Source organism: Anabrus simplex, chromosome 6, assembly GCF_040414725.1.
Source record: "Anabrus simplex isolate iqAnaSimp1 chromosome 6, ASM4041472v1, whole genome shotgun sequence".
Classification (NCBI taxonomy): domain Eukaryota; kingdom Metazoa; phylum Arthropoda; class Insecta; order Orthoptera; family Tettigoniidae; genus Anabrus; species Anabrus simplex.
The window spans coordinates 328,485,909-328,504,966 of NC_090270.1; positions in this window are offsets into that span (position 1 = coordinate 328,485,909).

A 19,058-nucleotide genomic window follows, 5' to 3' on the forward strand; every position below is an offset into this window, starting at 1 on the left:
AGCACATTTGTTTCAGACTGCAGCGCACAAATTGGAAATCAATAGCACGATCTATCTTCAACGCCCCCACACCACTTGCGCCTTCACAACATTAATCTTTAGCGCTAGCATGAAGGCGTTCCTTGTTCTTTCAAATTTGAACTGGGGTTCACTTATCTCCAGATGATATATAAAACATAAATAAAGCATTGTTGTGTGTATTATAAATTACACTCATATATTCGATGTCATCGTCCGCGTTTTTTCCACAACTGGGAAACTATACATTCTTTTATTTAATATTATTGGAGATGTAGGAACAGAATTATATCTGCATGTTTTTCCTTCCTCTTTCAGGCCCTACCGAGTGGGAGCTTATCTTAGGAGTACTTCACTCCTTCGAGACTTAAACCCGAGATATTCTAAAAGTCATACAGAAGCCTATTCTTAGCCCTGAGGCAAGTTGTTGTTTCGGTCATCAGTCCAGAGACTAGTTTGATGCAGCCCTCCATGCCACCCTATCCTGTGCTAACCTTTTTATTTCTATGTAACTACCACATCCTGCCAGCCCCGTGTTGAAGGGGTAGCTTGCCTGCCCCTTACCCGGAGGCCCCGGGTTCGATTCCCGGCCAGGTCAGGGATGTTTACCTGGACCTGAGGACAGGTTCGAGATCCACTCAGCCTACGTGATTAGAATTGAGGAGCTATCTGACGTTGACATAGCGGCCCCGCTACAGAAAGCCAAGAATAATGGCCGAGAGGATTCGTCGTGCTGACCACACGACACCTCGTAATCTGTAGGCCTCCGGGCTGAGCAACGGTCGCTTGGTAGGCCAAAGCAAGGGCTGTAGTGCCATGGGGTTTGGTTTGGTTTGGTTTTAACTACCACATCCTACATCTACTTTAATATGTCTGTCACACTGATCTCTATACCTGGATGGCTGGTAGCTTGGGTACCAGTAAGCCGAATAGAAGATGACTGGCGTAGCAAGATGGCAGCGAGCGCACGGTGCAATAGACCACGAGGAGCGCACTTGCTTTGTTTATGCTTAGTTCAGTGACGCTAGGTCTCTTGATTGTAGTTCCACGAGTGGTCTGTGCTATTGCAAAGTAAATAGTAGTGTATTTTACGAATTTAGGTTCGTTGCCTTGTAGTATACTTGTGGATTACAAGATTCAATTTAAATATGCATGTGTTTATCTGAAATATGAATGAAGGAACATTCTACGGGGTATTAACATACCGCAGTGTTCAGCTTATGGATGTACAAACAGAACCGATCAGTAGAAGGAGAAATCATTTCATCGGAGAGTTTTATACTGTACATAAGAATCTCCCTAGGGTAGTGTTTTGAGTTTTAGGTTTACTGTATCTTTTTTCGCATATTCCGGGAGCAAAATGGCAATTAATTTTTGTAGGTTTCCTTTCTCGAGACCCGAACTTCTAAGATCATGGATTAGGAGTATCAGGCGGGGGAATTGGGAGCCTTCTAAAACAGCTGTTCTCTGCTCGGATCACTTAGAGGAAGACTGTTTTGATAGAAATGGACAAACTGTACACCTTAGAAGTGATGTACAGCCAACTGTTTTCAATTTTACTGAACATTAACTGCAAGTAAAGATTTACTTATATTTTTTTTTATTTCTCATAATTAAACTGACGGTTTCGATGAAATAATTGACGTGACCTTATAACAATCTTAGAAAATGAAGTCTGGAGGAATTCTAGACCTTATTTACATCAGTAATAATTATGGGTTTCAGACACTGGAGTGGTGGGAGAAGGGAAAGTGTGGTGGGTGTTTGGGGCTATCCCATTAACTATTCGTGGTATTTGGGACTCTTTTGACTGGTGTTACATATTTCTGATGATGACTATCAATATCGCTTTGCTAGCTGAATTTAATTAAAGAGGTGTGTAATGGTAAATTAAGCAGCAGGTAATGTGATATATTGACAAGTTTTGAATATTTGCTGGTTTTATAAATGTGTACATTTGCTTCAACGATATTTTAATTTAATAATATGCGCGTTATTTCATGGAAACAGGAAACAGAAATTCATTATCAAGCACCGATTACGATATGTCGAATCTAGGCCTGTATAGTGAGCTACGTTTATAGGTACATCATTTTAAGAATGCATAATTTCGTGGCATACATGTATACAATTTACAGCAATGTTTCCAGAAACTGGTTTTCACTCGTATTGTGTTACCGATCGCTAATTTCATGTATTCAGCACCTAAGTTAATATTTGTCGGCCGTTATTATACACTCATGTTTATTGCTATCCCGGAGATTTACTGACCTCGGAATGACGTGTCAGTGATCCCAATGTCCTTATGCTTTGAGTGAACATGTCTCTATATTTTTTATTATTCCAATGCGCCAGTAATTGCGACTTAAAATTGACCATATTATCATTGCTTCCTCATAAGGAGAGCTCTAGGTTGGGTACGCCAACATGGCGAACCGCGCGCTCAACTTGGCGTACTTTCTCCTGCAGCGGAGACCTGCCATCAGCGATCCATGTATAGAGATCAGTGGTCTGTCATAGTCATACCTCGGTCTTCTCCTACCGTTCTTACCATGTACACACCCCTGAAAACCCAACTGAACAAATTCTGGGTCCCTTAAGATGTGTCCAATCATTCCATTTCTTCTTCTCGTCAAATTTCGCCAAATCGTTCTCTTCTCACCAATTCGATTCAGTATCTCTTCATTCGTGATTCAATGCACCCATCTTACCTTCAGCATTGGTCTGTAACACCACATTTCAAACGCTTTGATTCTCTTTCTTTTTGAGCTACATATCGTCCATGATTTACTTCCATACAATGCCCTACTCCAGACGAAATTATTCAAAAACATCTTTCTAATTGCCATATCAATGTTCGAAGTGGGCAAATTTATTTTCTTATGAATGTCCTTCCTTGCTTGTGCTAGCCTGTATTTTATGTCCTTACTTCCACCATCATTATTCAACCCACTACCCAAGGCAAATGCGTAAGTGAAGTGTCGTAGTCACAAAGTGCTAGGAATCTTATAGCTAGCCAGTGTTAAATGGAGATGGCTTTCTTATAATTTTACCATTTCTCATAATTTCGGGGCCAATTACAGTCAACAATTGCTGAAAATAATGCGTAGACATTCTAAGAATATTTTTAATTATATGCGTCGCAGTGGATCTCCCCATAAACACTTCATAATGATGTTTCTGCCCTGCAACACCAGATAGGAATTAAAAGTTCTGATATAAGTGGTCTGTCCAAACTTAATTCTAAACGCCTTCAGAATATTTTCCTGTTTCACACTTTGCGTCTGCCCTTTTGTCTAATTTGTAGTCATAAAATGATGAAGGCTTCAGCTGTATTTTCTTCTCCGTGACCCTATACGTTGTAAACTTAAAAACAGCTTTCTGGTGTGGACAGAATGTTGAAGAAGTTTGTTAACTAAAGTTTATTAACTATGTTGAGAAATGTTTCCATTAACATAGTTTGTTAACTAAAGTTTATTAACTATGTTGAAAAATGTTTCCATTAACATAGTTTGTTAACTAACGTTTATTAACTATGTTGAGAAATGTTTCCATTAACATAGTTTGTTAACTAACGTTTATTAAGTATGTTGAGAAATGTTTCCATTAACATAGTTTGTTAACTAAAGTTTATTAACTATGTTGAGAAATGTTTCCATTAACATAGTTTGTTAACTAACGTTTATTAACTATGTTGAGAAATGTTTCCATTAACATAGTTTGTTAACTAAAGTTTATTAACTATGTTGAGAAATGTTTCCATTAACATAGTTTGTTAACTAACGTTTATTAACTATGTTGAGAAATGTTTCCATTAACATAGTTTGTTAACTAACGTTTATTAACTATGTTGAGAAATGTTTCCATTAACATAGTTTGTTAACTAAAGTTTATTAACTATGTTGAGAAATGTTTCCATTAACATAGTTTGTTAACTAAAGTTTATTAACTATGTTGAGAAATGTTTCCATTAACATAGTTTGTTAACTAACGTTTATTAACTATGTTGAGAAATGTTTCCATTAACATAGTTTGTTAACTTTGTTTTGTGATATTGCTTATTAACTGTGGTGTGGGCGAGGCTTAATATCACATGAAAAGGCTTTTATATAGGGTGTATCATAAGTAATACTGTAAATTGAAACACCTGTAAGCACAAAATACTAGAAGCAAAAACGTTTGCGAGATTGTTTAGATTTTGTGGTAAATGAAATGGCGTATGGCTTTTAGTGCCGGGAGTGTCCGAGGACATGTGCGGCTCGCCAGGTGCAGCTCTCTTGATTTAACCCCCGTAGGTGACCTGCGCGTCCTGATGAGGATGAAGAGGACACATGTGGCTACCAGCCACCGGACGTTTACGCATTGAAGGGGAAATCTCCACAAGATCGGTTAAGTGATGCTACTAATTGGTACTTCGTGTAGTGACAGGGAGAGACACCAGATAATTGGTGTACCACGGTATCAATACAACATTGAGAAAACTTACTAGATACTTTTGTAGAAGTGCAGTTGTTTTTAATGAACAGTCCTGCTTAGTATGTTACCCACGTGCTGTGCTCGAGTCACCACATGAGCAACGTTGCTCATTGAATGGGGCACTACGTGATCGTCTTATTGGGCTGTACATTTTACCAAACAAACTCAATGGACGGAATTACCTTCGGTTTGTGCAGCATCATCTTCCAGAATCACCGGCATCCGGACACAAGGACGACACTTTGAAGACTTCCTTTAACTACGAGCAAGCTCACTGTACACTTATTGTAACACTGTAACTGTAACATACTAAGTAGGACTCTTTTCTTGCTCATTAAAGACAACTGCACTTTTAACAAAGTATTTTATCACTTTTCTTAATGTTGTATTGCTACCTTTCCCTAACTAGGACGACATTCACACACAATCAAGTCAGTAGTCGCTGGTAACCACAAATTATAAGTTATCCCGCAAACTTCTCTTTTGAGTACCCAAGTACTAAGATTTTCTTGCTTCTAGTGTCGTGTACTTACACCTGTTTTTTTCTTTTTCTTTGCTAGTGGCTTTACGTCGCACCGATACATATAGGTCTTATGGCGACGATGGGATAGCAAAGGCCTGGGAGTTGGGAGGAAGCGGCCGTGGCCTTAATTAAGGTACAGTCCCAGCATTTGCCTGCTGTGAACATGAAAAACCACGGAAAACAATTTTCAGCACTGCCGAGAGTGGGATTCGAACCCAGAATCTCCCGGATGCAAGCCGACAGCCGTGCGCCCCTAACCGCACGACCAACTCGCTCGGTACACCTGTTACAAATTGCGCTATTAATTATGATATGACCTTTATAATGAAACAAAGTATAATTTGCAAAAGTAAGAACAAAATTTTGTAAACTTTATATTATGGTTTCAAATACACCTTCAAGAACGTTTGGCCCCATTATGCATGTATATTTAATAAAGTAAACGTAATATTGTACAGTTAATACACTTATTCAAAAGGAAGGGAATACAATATATATACGATATTTATGAATCTTTGGAAAAGAGAAAGCGAGGCAAGATATAATTCTGAATACGGGAGAGCGAAGTTCTTGTCGTAGTCCTTAGAAGCGCAATCACGGAGCCTTTATTGGATTTCTTGCGTCACAAACTCTGGATACACTTTGCTAACTACGTTTCATTTCTTCCCTCCTCTCGCAGTCGGATGTTAACTCTCTGTTAGTCCCCTGAGGTGGTGAGGAGGGTATCTTTAGGCTTCTCGCTCACCTCTCTATCTAATTGCTGTAATTTAATTGAAACGTCTTTGCCAGATAGCGAAATTGGCTTTACAACATTAATGATGTACTTCTCACCTCTCGATGAAAATAACAGTAAGTTTCATCCGCAGAATTGTGTGGCTAAAAGTAGAGTTTATATAACTTCATCTTCTTCTTGTTTTACACCTTGCAAGTTGGCCGTGCGGTTAGCGGTGCGCAGCTGCGAGATTGTATTCGGGAAAGAATAGGTTCGAACCCCACATTCGGTTGCCCTGAAGATGATTATCCGCGGTTACCCATTTTACCACCAGGCAAATACTGGGGATGCACCTTAATTTATCGTCATTAAGGATGGTTATCAGTGGATGTAAAATTTAAAGAGAGATATGGCAGAGATGGGAATTACAGCAGGTATAATACAGAACGGAACTTTTATGAGATTGGTACAAAATTTCAGGAGCTTCCAGGAGTAAGAAAAGGACGAACGGAAGAATAACATATTTACAGAAGACAGGAGGAAAAATACAGTAAAATAATGAAGAACAGTTGGAACGAAGCAGGAAACAAACCAAAATTAATGTCGTGCATTATTTTACGTAACTATGAAGTGGCAAAAATCGATCGAATTAATACAAATAATATGCCATGGCGCTAATTACAGACTGATTAGATAATACCCAAGAAAAAATGTGAGAATTACAGAAACAAGCGGCCAAAATAGGATTTCAAATATCATTTGAAAAAACAAAGTTATTGACAAACATTATTAATGCCCCTAAAAATATCACAATTAACAATAACATAATATTTCGGACAGATTGCTTTAAATACCTGGGAGAACGGATAACAAACAACACAAAAGAAAAGGTAGCTATTGATATAAGAGCAAACAAAATGGAAAGGATGTTTCATATGACAAAAATTATATACAATATGAAATCTCTATCCTGGATGTCAAAATTAAGACTGGCCCGGTCAGAAATTTTATATGCAGCAGAAACTCTTAAACTTACAACAATTTGAGATCTTGCAAAATTAGAAAAAGTTGAAAGAAGAATTTTGAGAAAAATACTGGGACCTATAAGAAACAACAATGTTGAATTTAGACTGCAATCGAACAGAGAGCTATATTTACAAGTTGAAAAACTGACGACTGTAATGAGGAAAAGAAGACTCCAGTTTTTAGGACACATTTATAGAATGAATAACAATAGAACAACTATATAAATCTTCAACTAATTGAACAGTTACAAATCCAAGTCAACATGATTCATTGCAATTGAAAAGGATATGAAAAACGCTGGAATTAAAATAGATACGATAGAAAACAGAACATGTTTCAGAGAAGTAACACGAAAGGCAGCAGGATTTCAGGAGAGGAATTAACAACTGGAAGAAAAATGGACTCGAGAGGAAAAGGAAAAACATTCTCAGAAAATGAAGGAAGCTTGGAAACGGGGAAAATTAAATGCAAAGAAAAGTAACCAAAGTAGATTTATCGTACTGAATAATAATAATAATAATAATAATAATAATAATAATAATAATAATAATAATAATAATAATAATAATACCTGTAGTAATAATAAAATAATAATAATCGTCTGGCCTCAGCTAGCGTATGAAGAGATTTTAATTTGACACCACCTGGCTGTCTGCTCGTAAATTTCGACATTTCGTTTTACTGTAGGTCTACTAGATGGCGGAATAAACGGAAACTCTCTTGGGCGTCTCTGACTGAGTTTTAATGAATTTTGTCGGGTGAAAACCAAATGTGTCACCAGAGATCTTTTACATTCCGACATCGTACGACATGGAGTGTCGAATGGACTTTATTCCGCCTCGGGATCCGGAGGCCGACACTATCACTGATCCTGTCTTTGTCACTGGTACTACCCAAATATGACACCCCGCACCTCGCAGTCGCCCAGGAGATCAAATGTTACCCAAACAATACTCTGTGACTTTGATACTGTGGCCCCTGCCATAGGACCTACAGTGTCACGTGGAATCCTATGTCACTGACCAAACTATCCCACATTCATCAGTCGTGATTCGAATCATAATGTGGGTAGCCAGAGCTCTTACGCACCCCTACACAGCTTGTGAGGCTTGAAGTGGGGACCACAGGACTCCTACACTCACTCCCTTCTCCTTTCGAACCGAGTGGTTCTGAAGGTAGAACGCTATCTTTCTGAGCCTAACTTCGTGTATACAGCTTCGACTCAGGTACACCAGCCTTGAGCCACAAGATTTACTTAGACGTAAAAAAACTCCAACGGGAAAATTTCCGGCACCTCGAGTGTCTCCGCAGGATTCGAACCCACCATATACGGAATGCAAACTCACAGTGAGGTGACCCTTACCGCATGGCCAACTCGCTCGGTAAATGTAAAAGTAAAGAGCTTATTTGTCCACGAGCCCTGTTTCTCTAAGACGTTACAGCAAAGCTCGGTCGTGCATTGTGTTCACCTAGTAGAGAGGAGACTTCGCCAGTTAAGTATATTAGATCTTTTCAGGAAAAGCAGTGAGGACAAAAAGAAAGAAGAGTAATACGTAGATGATGTTTCCTACCAAAGATAGAAGGAAGAGATGAGAAAGCAGTAGATGCGTGCTATTCGGCTGTCCTATTGTATGAGATCGGATCCGCGCTTTATTCTTGTAAATGAAGTATAATATCCTCAGATTCCCACTCTTTCATTTCAGATTTCCCAGATGAACAGCTGTATGGCTTGTCTCTGGACGCCGGACTTTTAGGCAGTAATAGGTTGGAATACAAAGGCAAAGGATTTCTATGTAAATACATATCTACTCTCTTTCTTTCTTAATATGTTTACCCTCAGGGTTGGTTTCCCTCGGACTCAGCGAGGGACCCACCTCTACAGCCACGGCAGTGTCCTGGATCTTCAGAGTCTGGGTCGGGGATACAGCTGGGGAGAATGACCAGTACCTCGCCCAGGCGGCCACACCTGCTATGCTGAACAGGGGCCGTGGTGGGGGATGGGAAGAGTGGACAGGATAGACAAGGAAGAGGGAAGGAAGCGGCCATGGCCTTAAGTTAGGTACCATCCCAGTATTTGCCTGGTAGAGAAGTGGGAAACCACGGAAAACCACTTCCAGGCTGGCTAAGGTGGGAATAGAACCCACCTCTACTCAGTTGACCTCCTGAGACTGAGTGGACCCCGTTCCAGCCCTCGTACCACTTTGCAAGTTTCGTGGCAGAGCCGGGAATCAAACGCGGACCTACAGGGGTGGCAGCCAATCACACGAACCACTACACCACAGAGGCGGATATCCTAAAGACAATGGGTTGGGATATAGTACCATATCTGAAGTACTTATTTGATTATTGTTTGGTGGGAGCAGCTATACCAGATGAATGGAGAGCTGCTATAGTAGCCCCTCTGTATAAAGGAAGGGGAGATAGACATAAAGCTGAAAATTACAGGCCAGTAAGTTTGACATGCATTGTATGTAAGCTTTGGGAAGGCATTCTTTCTGATTATATTAGACATGCTTGTGAAATTAATAACTGTTTCGATAGAAGGCAATTCGGTTTTAGGAAAGGTTATTCCACTGAATCTCACCTTGTAGGATTCCAGCAAGATATAGCAGATATCTTGGATTCTGGAGGTCAAATGGACTGTATCGCGATTGACCTGTCTAAAGCATTTGATTGGGTGGATCATGGGAGACTACTGGCAAAAATGAGTGCAATTGGACTAGACAAAAGAGTGACTGAATGGGTTGCTGTATTTCTAGAAAATAGATCTCAGAGAATTAGAGTATCTGAAGCTTTATCTGACCCTGTAATAATTAAGAGGGGAATTCTTCAAGGCAGTATTATCTGACCTTTATGTTTTCTTATATATATAAATGATATGAGTAAAGGAGTGGAATCGGAGGTAAGGCTTTTCGCGGATGATGTTATTCTCTATAGAGTGATAAATAAGTTACAAGATTGTGAGCAACTGCAACGTGACCTCGATAATGTTGTGAGATGGACAGCAGGCAATGGTATGTTGATAAACGGGGTTAAAAGTCAGGTTGTGAGTTTCACAAATAGAAAAAGTCCTCTTAGTTTTAATTACTGCGTTGATGGGATGAAAGTTCCTTTTGGGGATCATTGTAAGTATCTAGGTGTTAATATAAGGAAAGATCTTCATTGGGGTAATCACATAAATATGATTGTAAATAAAGGGTACAGATCTCTGCACATGGTTATGAGAGTGTTTAGGGGTTGTAGTAAGGATGTAAAGGAGAGTGCATATAAGTCTCTGCTAAGACCCCAACTAGAGTATGGTTCCAGTGTATGGGACCCTCACCAGGATTACCTGATTCAAGAACTGGAAAAAAATCCAAAGAAAAGCAGTTCGATTTCTTCTGGGTGATTTCCGATAAAAGAGTAGCGTTACAAAAATGTTGCAAAGTTTGGGTTGGGAAGAATTGAGAGAAAGAAGACGAACTGCTCGACTAAGTGGTATGGTCCGAGCTGTCAGCGGAGAGATGGCGTGGAATGACATTAGTAGACAAATAAGTTTGAGTGGTGTCTTTAAAAGTAGGAAAGGCTGTGAGCTTGCATCCGGGAGATAGTAGGTTCGAATCCCACTATCGGCAGCCCTGAAGATGGTTTTCCGTGGTTTCCCATTTTCACACAAGGCAAATGCTGGGGCTGTACCTTAATTAAGGCCACGGCCGCTTCCTTCCAACTCCTAGGCCTTTCCTATCCCATCGTCGCCATAAGACCTATCTGTGTCGGTGCGACGTAAAGCCCCTAGCAAAAAAAAAAGTAGGAAAGATCACAATATGAAGATAAAGTTGGAATTCAAGAGGACAAACTGGGGCAAATATTCATTTATAGGAAGGGGAGTTAGGGATTGAAAAAACTTACCAAGGGAGACGTTCAATAAATTTCCAATTTCTTTGAAATCATTTAGGAAAAGGCTAGGAAAACAACAGATAGAGAATCTGCCACCTGGGCGACTGCCCTAAATGCAGATCAGTATTGATTGATATCTACTTATGAAACTAAAATTAATTATATTTTGTATAATCTCTACGAATCATGACGTGTGGAGTTGAAAATACATTGTTTTCCATATTTTCGCATGGTTTTGAGTTTAGCATATATATTCTTAGTCATTGAAATCAATATAATCCATATTCAGGCTGAAACATTTTAAATTCAACAACGGATAAACAAATAAACCATTTACATGTATGGACAGTGTGGCAGTTGTTTCCCGATTATTTCGTAATTCAGGCAATTCAGGTAGGGGAATTCCGTGTAATTTGGACCGGTAGTACTTTTGATATTTTCAAGTTTGGTCACCCCTGTCTGAGGTAAGGTCAGCAAAACAGCCGAGGGTAGCTTTCTTCATGGACACAAGTTTGAAGGCGCAAGAGGAAAACAATCTTAGTACTCACACTCCTTGTAAGCTTATACGGTGACAACTAAGTGTTCTGTGAAGTATTATTTCAGCCAAGAGGGTGTATAGCTTTTACAAGTACTGAATAAATATCTAGGTATGTTTTGAGACATAGTGGAATTCATAAATGTTGAATACTTTGCATAATACTTAGTTTTTGATTAAATCCTTGTACGTCGTGTAATTTGAACTGCCCGAGAGTGGGAAATTTGGTGCCTTGAAACAATTGTAATAATGAGCTTTCTTCGTACTCTTACCGGTTATTTTTTTAAAAAGAACTTGCTTTCTTAATATAAGGCTGACCCTGCGGTGTACAGGTAGCATGCCTGCCTATTGTTCGACGGCCCCGGGTTCGATTACCGGCCAGGTGAGGGACTTTTACCAGGATATGAGGGCTGATTCGAGGTCCACTCAGCCTATGTGATTACAATTGAGGAGCTATCTGACTGCATTATATGTGATAAGTATTATGATGACGATTGGATTCGGTACAATAGTTGCAAAAAGTGGGCTCATGAAAACTGTTCCAAAATTCAGGATGAGTTGGTTTTTTATTGTCCTGCATACAAAAAGTGACGACCACAATGCATAGTGTCGTATTGCTTAGTATTTCATAATACTCGTAAATATATTAAATAACTTGTAAGTGTTTATGTTTACCAGTACATATTAGTCCGGCTCCATTGCTAAATGGTTACCGTGTTGGCCTTTGGTCACAGGAGGCACGGGTTCGATTCCCGGCAGTGTCGGGAATTTTAACCATAATCAGCATCAAACAAAAGCATACCGTGTGTGTCAGCCGGTGTCAGCGTAGCGAACTATGACCTGATCCTATCAGCTTAGAGCTCCGTGCTCAAATTCCTACCCTGGAGAAGTTCTTCTTCCATTCACACTCTTAAGCCACGTGCAGATTTAGCAACACTGGCTCGCAAAGTCCATTTGAATTCGCCCGGGAAGTCATCTGATTGGCTAACTTCAGCAGCTGATAAATTGACAAAAGCGTCAGATACTGAATTATTTGTTTCAAATTACTCGTCAGTATGGCCAACCTTCTAACCACCCTGAATAGGTTCAATTGTTTCTAAGAGATGTGTACCTGCGAGGACCTGCGCTCATTATGTCTTCAGTCCGACTCGTTGGCTGAATGGTCAGCGGACTGGCCTTCGGTTCAGAGGGTATCGGGTTCGATTCCAGGCCGGGTCGGGGATTTTAACCTTCATTGGTTAATTCCAATAGTTTGGGGCTGGGTTTTGTGCTGTCCCGAACATCCCTGCAACTCACACACCACACATTACATTATCCTCCACCACAATAACAAGCACTTACCTACACGTGGCAGATGCTGTCCACACCCATCGGAGGATCGGCCTTACAAGGGCTGCTCTCGGCTAGAAATAGCCACACGAAATTATTATTATTATTATTATTATTATTATTATTATTATTATTATTATTATTATTATTATTATTATTATTATGTCTTCAACGAATGTAACAGTAAGGTAGACCAAACTTTAAGGACACATCCCACACACGTAGAAGAAGAAAATGCGTTATATGAACATCGCTTCGGAAACGTTTTATTGCCTAGCTTTTGGTGAGTAAAATGGAATATTTTCTCCACAAAATGTGGGGGATGCCCACCTCCTCATTCACTCCCCGTCCCACCGGCACTGCTTGCAGCTGCAAGCTTGCATTCAGGATACGTTGGGTTCAAACCCCAACATCGGCAGCCAACATACTTTCTTTCCCTTTTTTACACCAGGCAAACGCTGAGGCTGTAACTTTCCTTTCCTTTCCTTTTTCCGTCATTACTAGAGGCATGTTTTTTTTCGCATTAACGATAAACGCGACAAAAGATATTTTGACACGATTTTGAAATATGTTTACAAATTATATGATTCTCGATTAGTGATTTTATTTTGACGAATTACAACGAATTAAAGCGACAAGGTCGCTTTAAACCGAAATTTACTTATTTTGCGATAAATGTGAAAAAGCATAGAAATACATGGGAAATATCGATCTTGAAATTGTACTCCAATATTACGTGTGTGAAGGAATGTAATACAAAATAAGGATTTGTCATTTCGACAGAAGTATCTCTTGGTATTAATATTCTATTAAATCCCTTCTTAGTGTGGCCATATCGGGTGAAAGCTACGGCCATGTAGGTCGTAAGAGTAATTAGTTACGTAAATCTCGATTAGGCCTATATTATAGTTCTAATCAAGATTACATAAGGAATAGTGAATGATTATCAATATTGCTTCTCTTTATTTATCTACTCTTTACATAAACAATTCGTAAATCTCACGAATTAAACTGTTTATGAATAACTTTAGGAAAGGGTTAAAGCTAAATTAAAGTGATGGGGTCAGTCCTATTTCGCGAAATAACGCGAAGTATGGTTTCTTTTTCGTGAAATCGAACATAAATTAATGCGAAATAAATCATGCCTCTAGTCATTACGCAACGTTCAGCCACAATGGGGGAAAAGAGTAGGGAAAAAGGAGGGTCTCAACAAGAAAGACCCGCTAGGGCCTCACGAATCAACTGATCGAGAGAGGATAGACGGGAAGGATGAAAGTCAAGTGGCTGGAACAAGTAAATGGAAACTACGTCAAAGTTAACTAGGTGCCGCATAGCTGGCATCTCACTCTCTATGTGTGAGCCTTTCAGAATTACACTTTCTGACGCCTTATGGGACAGAAGCGGATTATCTGGATGTATCTTACGTTCCTTTCCATGAGTGAAACCACGGCAAACCGGCACGTTCTGTATAATTAGTGATTCAGTGAACCTCCTAGTCTTAGTAAATTGGTTTTTGCTTTAATTACCTCTGTATATTCGCGGACGTAGCGATAAGTTTAACATAAACATTCGATTGCTCTCCTGAATTAGCGAAGAGGTTCAGTTTCTGGAATGAAGGCGCGGGGCTGTGGGACGCAAGGAGGTTGCGCAAGGGGATGGGGTATGACAAGGAGGGAAAACGTACCAGCGATAGACCCATGTTAGATCGAGCAGCCCTTTTGTCCTTTAGCCATTTATGTCTTTTGGCCCTTTGCCATTTCGTCGTTTGTCCCTTTTCTCTTTATATGGTCATTAAGGTCCCTATGAATAAAGCACGTGTGTTAAGAGTTACGCCATCTCCTTTGTCCTACCAGTACAGCGCGGCCGCCATCTTGTTCCAAGTTCAGCTTCCACCAAGCTCAGCACCAAAGCCCCTCTAAAGTTACCCTCGACTATGTCCCATCTTGTCTAGTTAGATTAAGCCTGGGATCGAATCTCTAGCCAGAGTGTAGGGAATGCCAGTCGGGTACGTTAACGCCTGGTCGGCGAAAGGTTAAGCTTGCACTTTTAGCCAGGGCGTAGGGAAGGGCAAGCGGTTAGGTTAACGCCTTGTCAGCGTAAGGTTAAGCGTTCACTTTTAGCCAGGGTGTGAGTTCGGTTAAGTTAGGTTAAGTGTTGTCAGCGTAAAGTTACCTCTGTTAGCCTGGAAGGTTAGGTTAGGCTAACGCGTGGTCAGCGTGACGTTAGTCCTGCAGTTTTATGTTGTTAGCCCGGGTATGGAACTTGAAGTCTGTTAAGTTAAGTTTACACTCTCATGCGGTTTGCCCTCCGTGTTTTTTTAACTTTAAGTCTCTAAGGTGTTACCTTTTACCCTTAAGATTCGAACTAGTGTCTCCCCGGTTAACGCCCTTAGGCCTGGAATTGAACCCGGGTTTAAGCCTAAACACATAACCAGCGTAATGTCATTTGATGTTAAGGGCGCGCTCTTAGCTAACAGCCCACACTGCACTGTGATGTCACCTACCGCATCAGACCTCGTCCATGGGCCACCGGATTCCGAATGCCGCCGAACCATCCAAAAAGTAACTACTGACATAAATAACAGCGGTCCGCCTAACAGGTTCTTGAAGCAGTTTCTCCTACGCAAGCAAAGTCTTCGAAATCGGAGAAAATTGGATCAGTTTAAAGTAATTGCGGCTTATATTCTCTTTCTGTCATTCCTCACTATCGTGTTCAATTTTTCGAGTTGCAACTGTGTGCCTTAAAGGGATTTTAAAAGATGATACTGGTAAAAAGTGTGGATTTTTAGTGTATTAATGAAAATTATTATCTGGAGTTTCCCTCTTTAATTTGATGTATATTTTATTGATTTTGGGGGTCACTGCAAGTATTTGTAAATATTTAAAAATATACAACTATGTTAATGCTCAAACCATTTCCCCCGATTTCATGAGCATTTGTCCAGTTAAGATAAGACATCTCGCAAAAAATTTGCAGTAGAAGGTAGTTTAATAGGTAGTAATTTATGTTAATTTTTAATCAACATGCTAGGAGTAAGTGATATTCGGGTAAGGGGTGATAATGAGGAAGAGATAGGAGATTATAAAGTGTACTTGACGCGTGTTAGAAAGGGAAGGGCAGAGTCTGGGGTAGGGCTCTTTATCAGGAATACCATTGCACCCAACATAGTTTCTGTTACGCACGTAAATGAGCGAATGATGGGGGTAGATTTGTCCGTTGGAGGAATTAGGACAAGAATTGTGGCTGTGTATTCACCATGTGAGGGTGCAGATGAGGATGAAGTTAACAAGTTTTATGAAGCATTGAGTGACATCGTGGTCAGGGTCAACAGCAGGGATAGAATAGTGGTAATGGGCGATTTCAATGCGAGAGTTGGGAATAGAACTGAAGGATACGAAAGGGTGATTGGTAAATGTGGGGAAGATATGGAAGTTAATGGGAATGGGAAGCGCTTGCTGCACTTCTGCTATTATGGGTTTAGCTGTTACGAATACATTCTTCAAGCATAAGGCTATTTACACATGGGAGGCTACGGGTACCAGATCCATAATAGACTACATCTTAACAGACTTTGAATTCAGGAAATCCGTTAGAAATGTACGAGTTTATCGCGGATTTTTCGATGATACAGACCACTATCTGATCTGCAGTGAACTAAGTATCTCTACGCCTAGGGTAGAGGAAGTGAAATCTGTCTGCAAACGAATACGGGTAGAAAATCTCCAGGGCGAGGAAATTAGACAGTAGTACATGGATATGATTAGTGAGAAGTTTCGAACAGTAGACAGTAAGCTGGTTCAGTATATATAAAGTGATTGGGTGGCATACAGGGGTGCTGTAGTAGAAACAGCAAGGGAATACCTTGGAACAACTGTGTGTAGAGATGGGAAAAGGCGAACATCTTGGTGGAATGATGAAGTGGGAGCAGCCTGTAAACGTAAAAAGAAGGCTTTTCAGAAATGGCTCCAAACAAGGGCCAAGGCAGACCGGGATTGGTACGTAGATGAAAGAAACAGAGCGAAACAAGTAGTTGATGAATCCAAAAAGAAGTCATGGGAAGATTTTGGTAATAACCTGGAAAGGCTAGGTCAAGCAGCAGGGAAACCTTTCTGGACAGTAATAAAGAATCTTAGGAAGGGAGGTAAAAAGGAAATGAACAGTGTTTTGAGTAAATCAGGAGAACTCATAATAGATCCCAGGGAATCGCTGGTGGAGGTGGAGGGCATATTTTGAACATCTTCTCAATGTAATAGGAAATCATCCTGTTGGTGTTGCAAACAGCCAAGCTCATTGGGAGGAGGAAAATGATGTTGGTGGGATTATGCTTGAGGAAGTGGAAAGGATGGTAAAACAACTCCATTTTCATAAGGCAGCAGGAATAGATGAAATTAGACCTGAAATGGTGAAGAATAGTGGGAAGGCAGGGATGAAATGGCTTCATAGAGTAATAAAATTAGCGTGGAGTGTTGGTAAGGTAGCTTCAGATTGGACAAAAGCAGTAATTGCACCTATCTGTAAGCAAGGGAACAGGAAGGACTGCAACAACTATCGAGGTATCTCATTGATTAGTATACCAGGCAAAGTATTCACTGGCATCTTGGAACGGAGGGTGCGATCAGTCGTTGAGAGGAAGTTGGATGAAGACCAGTGTGATTTCAGACCACAGAGAGGCTGTCAGGATCAGATTTTCAGTATGCGTCAGATAACTGAAAAATGCTACGAGAGGAATAGACAGTTTTGTTTATGCTTCGCAGATCTAGAGAAACCATATGACAGGGTACCGAGGAAAAGATGTTCACTATACTGGGGGACTATGGAATTAAAAGTAGATTATTAAAATCAATCAAAGGCATTTATGCTGACAATTGGTCTTCGGTGGGAATTGATGGTAGAATGAGTTCCTGGTCCAGGGTACTTACAGGAGTTAGACAAGGCTGTAATCTTTCACCTTTGCTGTTCGTAGTTTACATGGATCATCTGCTGAAAGGTATAAAATGGCAGGGAGGGATTCATTTAGGTGGAAATGTAGTAAGCAGTTTGGTCTATGCTGACGACTTGGTCTTAATGGCAGACTGTGCCGAAAGCCTGCAGTCTAATATCTTGGAACTTGAAAATAGGCGCAATGAGTATGGTATGAAAATTAGCCTCTCGAAGACTAAATTGATGTCAGTACGTAAGAAAATAAACAGAATTGAATGACAGATTGGTGATACAAAGCTAGAAGAGGTCGATAATTTCCAGTATTTAGGTTGTGTGTTCTCCCGGGATGGTAATATAGTAAGTGAGATTGAGTCAAGGTGTCATAAAGCTAATGCAGTGAGCTCGCAGTTGCGATCAGCAGTATTCTGTAAGAAGGAAGTCAGCTGCGAGACAAAACTATCTTTACATCGGTCTGTTTTCAGGCCAACTTTGCTTTACGGGAGCGAAAGCTGGGTGGACTCAGGATATCTTATTCATAAGTTAGAAGAAACAGACATGAAAGTAGCAAGAATGATAGCTGGTACAAACAGGTGGGAACAATAGCAGGAGGGTACTCGGAATGAGGAGATAAAGGCTAATTCAGGAATAATAATAATAATAATCGTATGGCCTCAGCTACCGTTTGCAGACATTTCGATTTGACGCCATCTGGCTGTCTGCTCGTCAATTTCGACGTTCCGGTTTACTCTGTCTGCCATCTAGCGGACCTAGAGTAAACCGGATCTCTCTTGGGCGTCTATGGCTGAGATTTAATGAATTTTGTCGGGTAAATACCAAATGTATCACCAGAGATCTTTTACTTGCCGACATCGTACGACATGGAGTGTCGAATGGACTTTTTTCCGCCCTTCAAAAATCCGACTACCTCTGCCGGGTTTGAACCCGCTATCTTGGGATCCGGAGGCCGACACTCTACCACGGATCCACAGAGGCAGCTAATTCAGGAATGAACTCGATGGATGAAGCTGTGCCCATAAACCGGCTTTGGTGGTGGGGTCATGTGAGGCGAACGGAAGAGGATAGGTTACCTAGGAGAATAATGGACTCTGCTATGGAGGGTATGAGAAGTAGAGGTAGACCAAGACGACGATAGTTAGACTCAGTTCCTAACGATTTAAAGATAAGAGGTATAGAAATAAATGAGGCCACAACACTAGTTGCAAATCGGATATTGTGGCGACGTTTAGTAAATTCACAGAGGCTTGCAGACTGAACGCTGAAAGGCATAACAGTCTATAATGATAATGTATGTATGTATGTATGTATGTATGTATGTATGTATGTATGTATGTATGTATGTATAATCAACATGCTCCTGCATAAGTTAGCTACATTGGTTCTACGATGTTAATGCGTACCTGGTGTTCATGTGGTAAGAATCTTGAAGCAACTACGACTGGTTTCTAATTTCCTCAGAACCTACCTAAAGTGTAGTACTGAAATTTTTGCCTCTCATTGACATTATTATTATGTTTGTATGGATCTGTAATGGTAGAAATACCACATATAGTTTATTTATATATAGTTTTAAAAATTAAAATTAAAAAATGAAAACCTCATTTAAAAATCCATATTTTAGATTC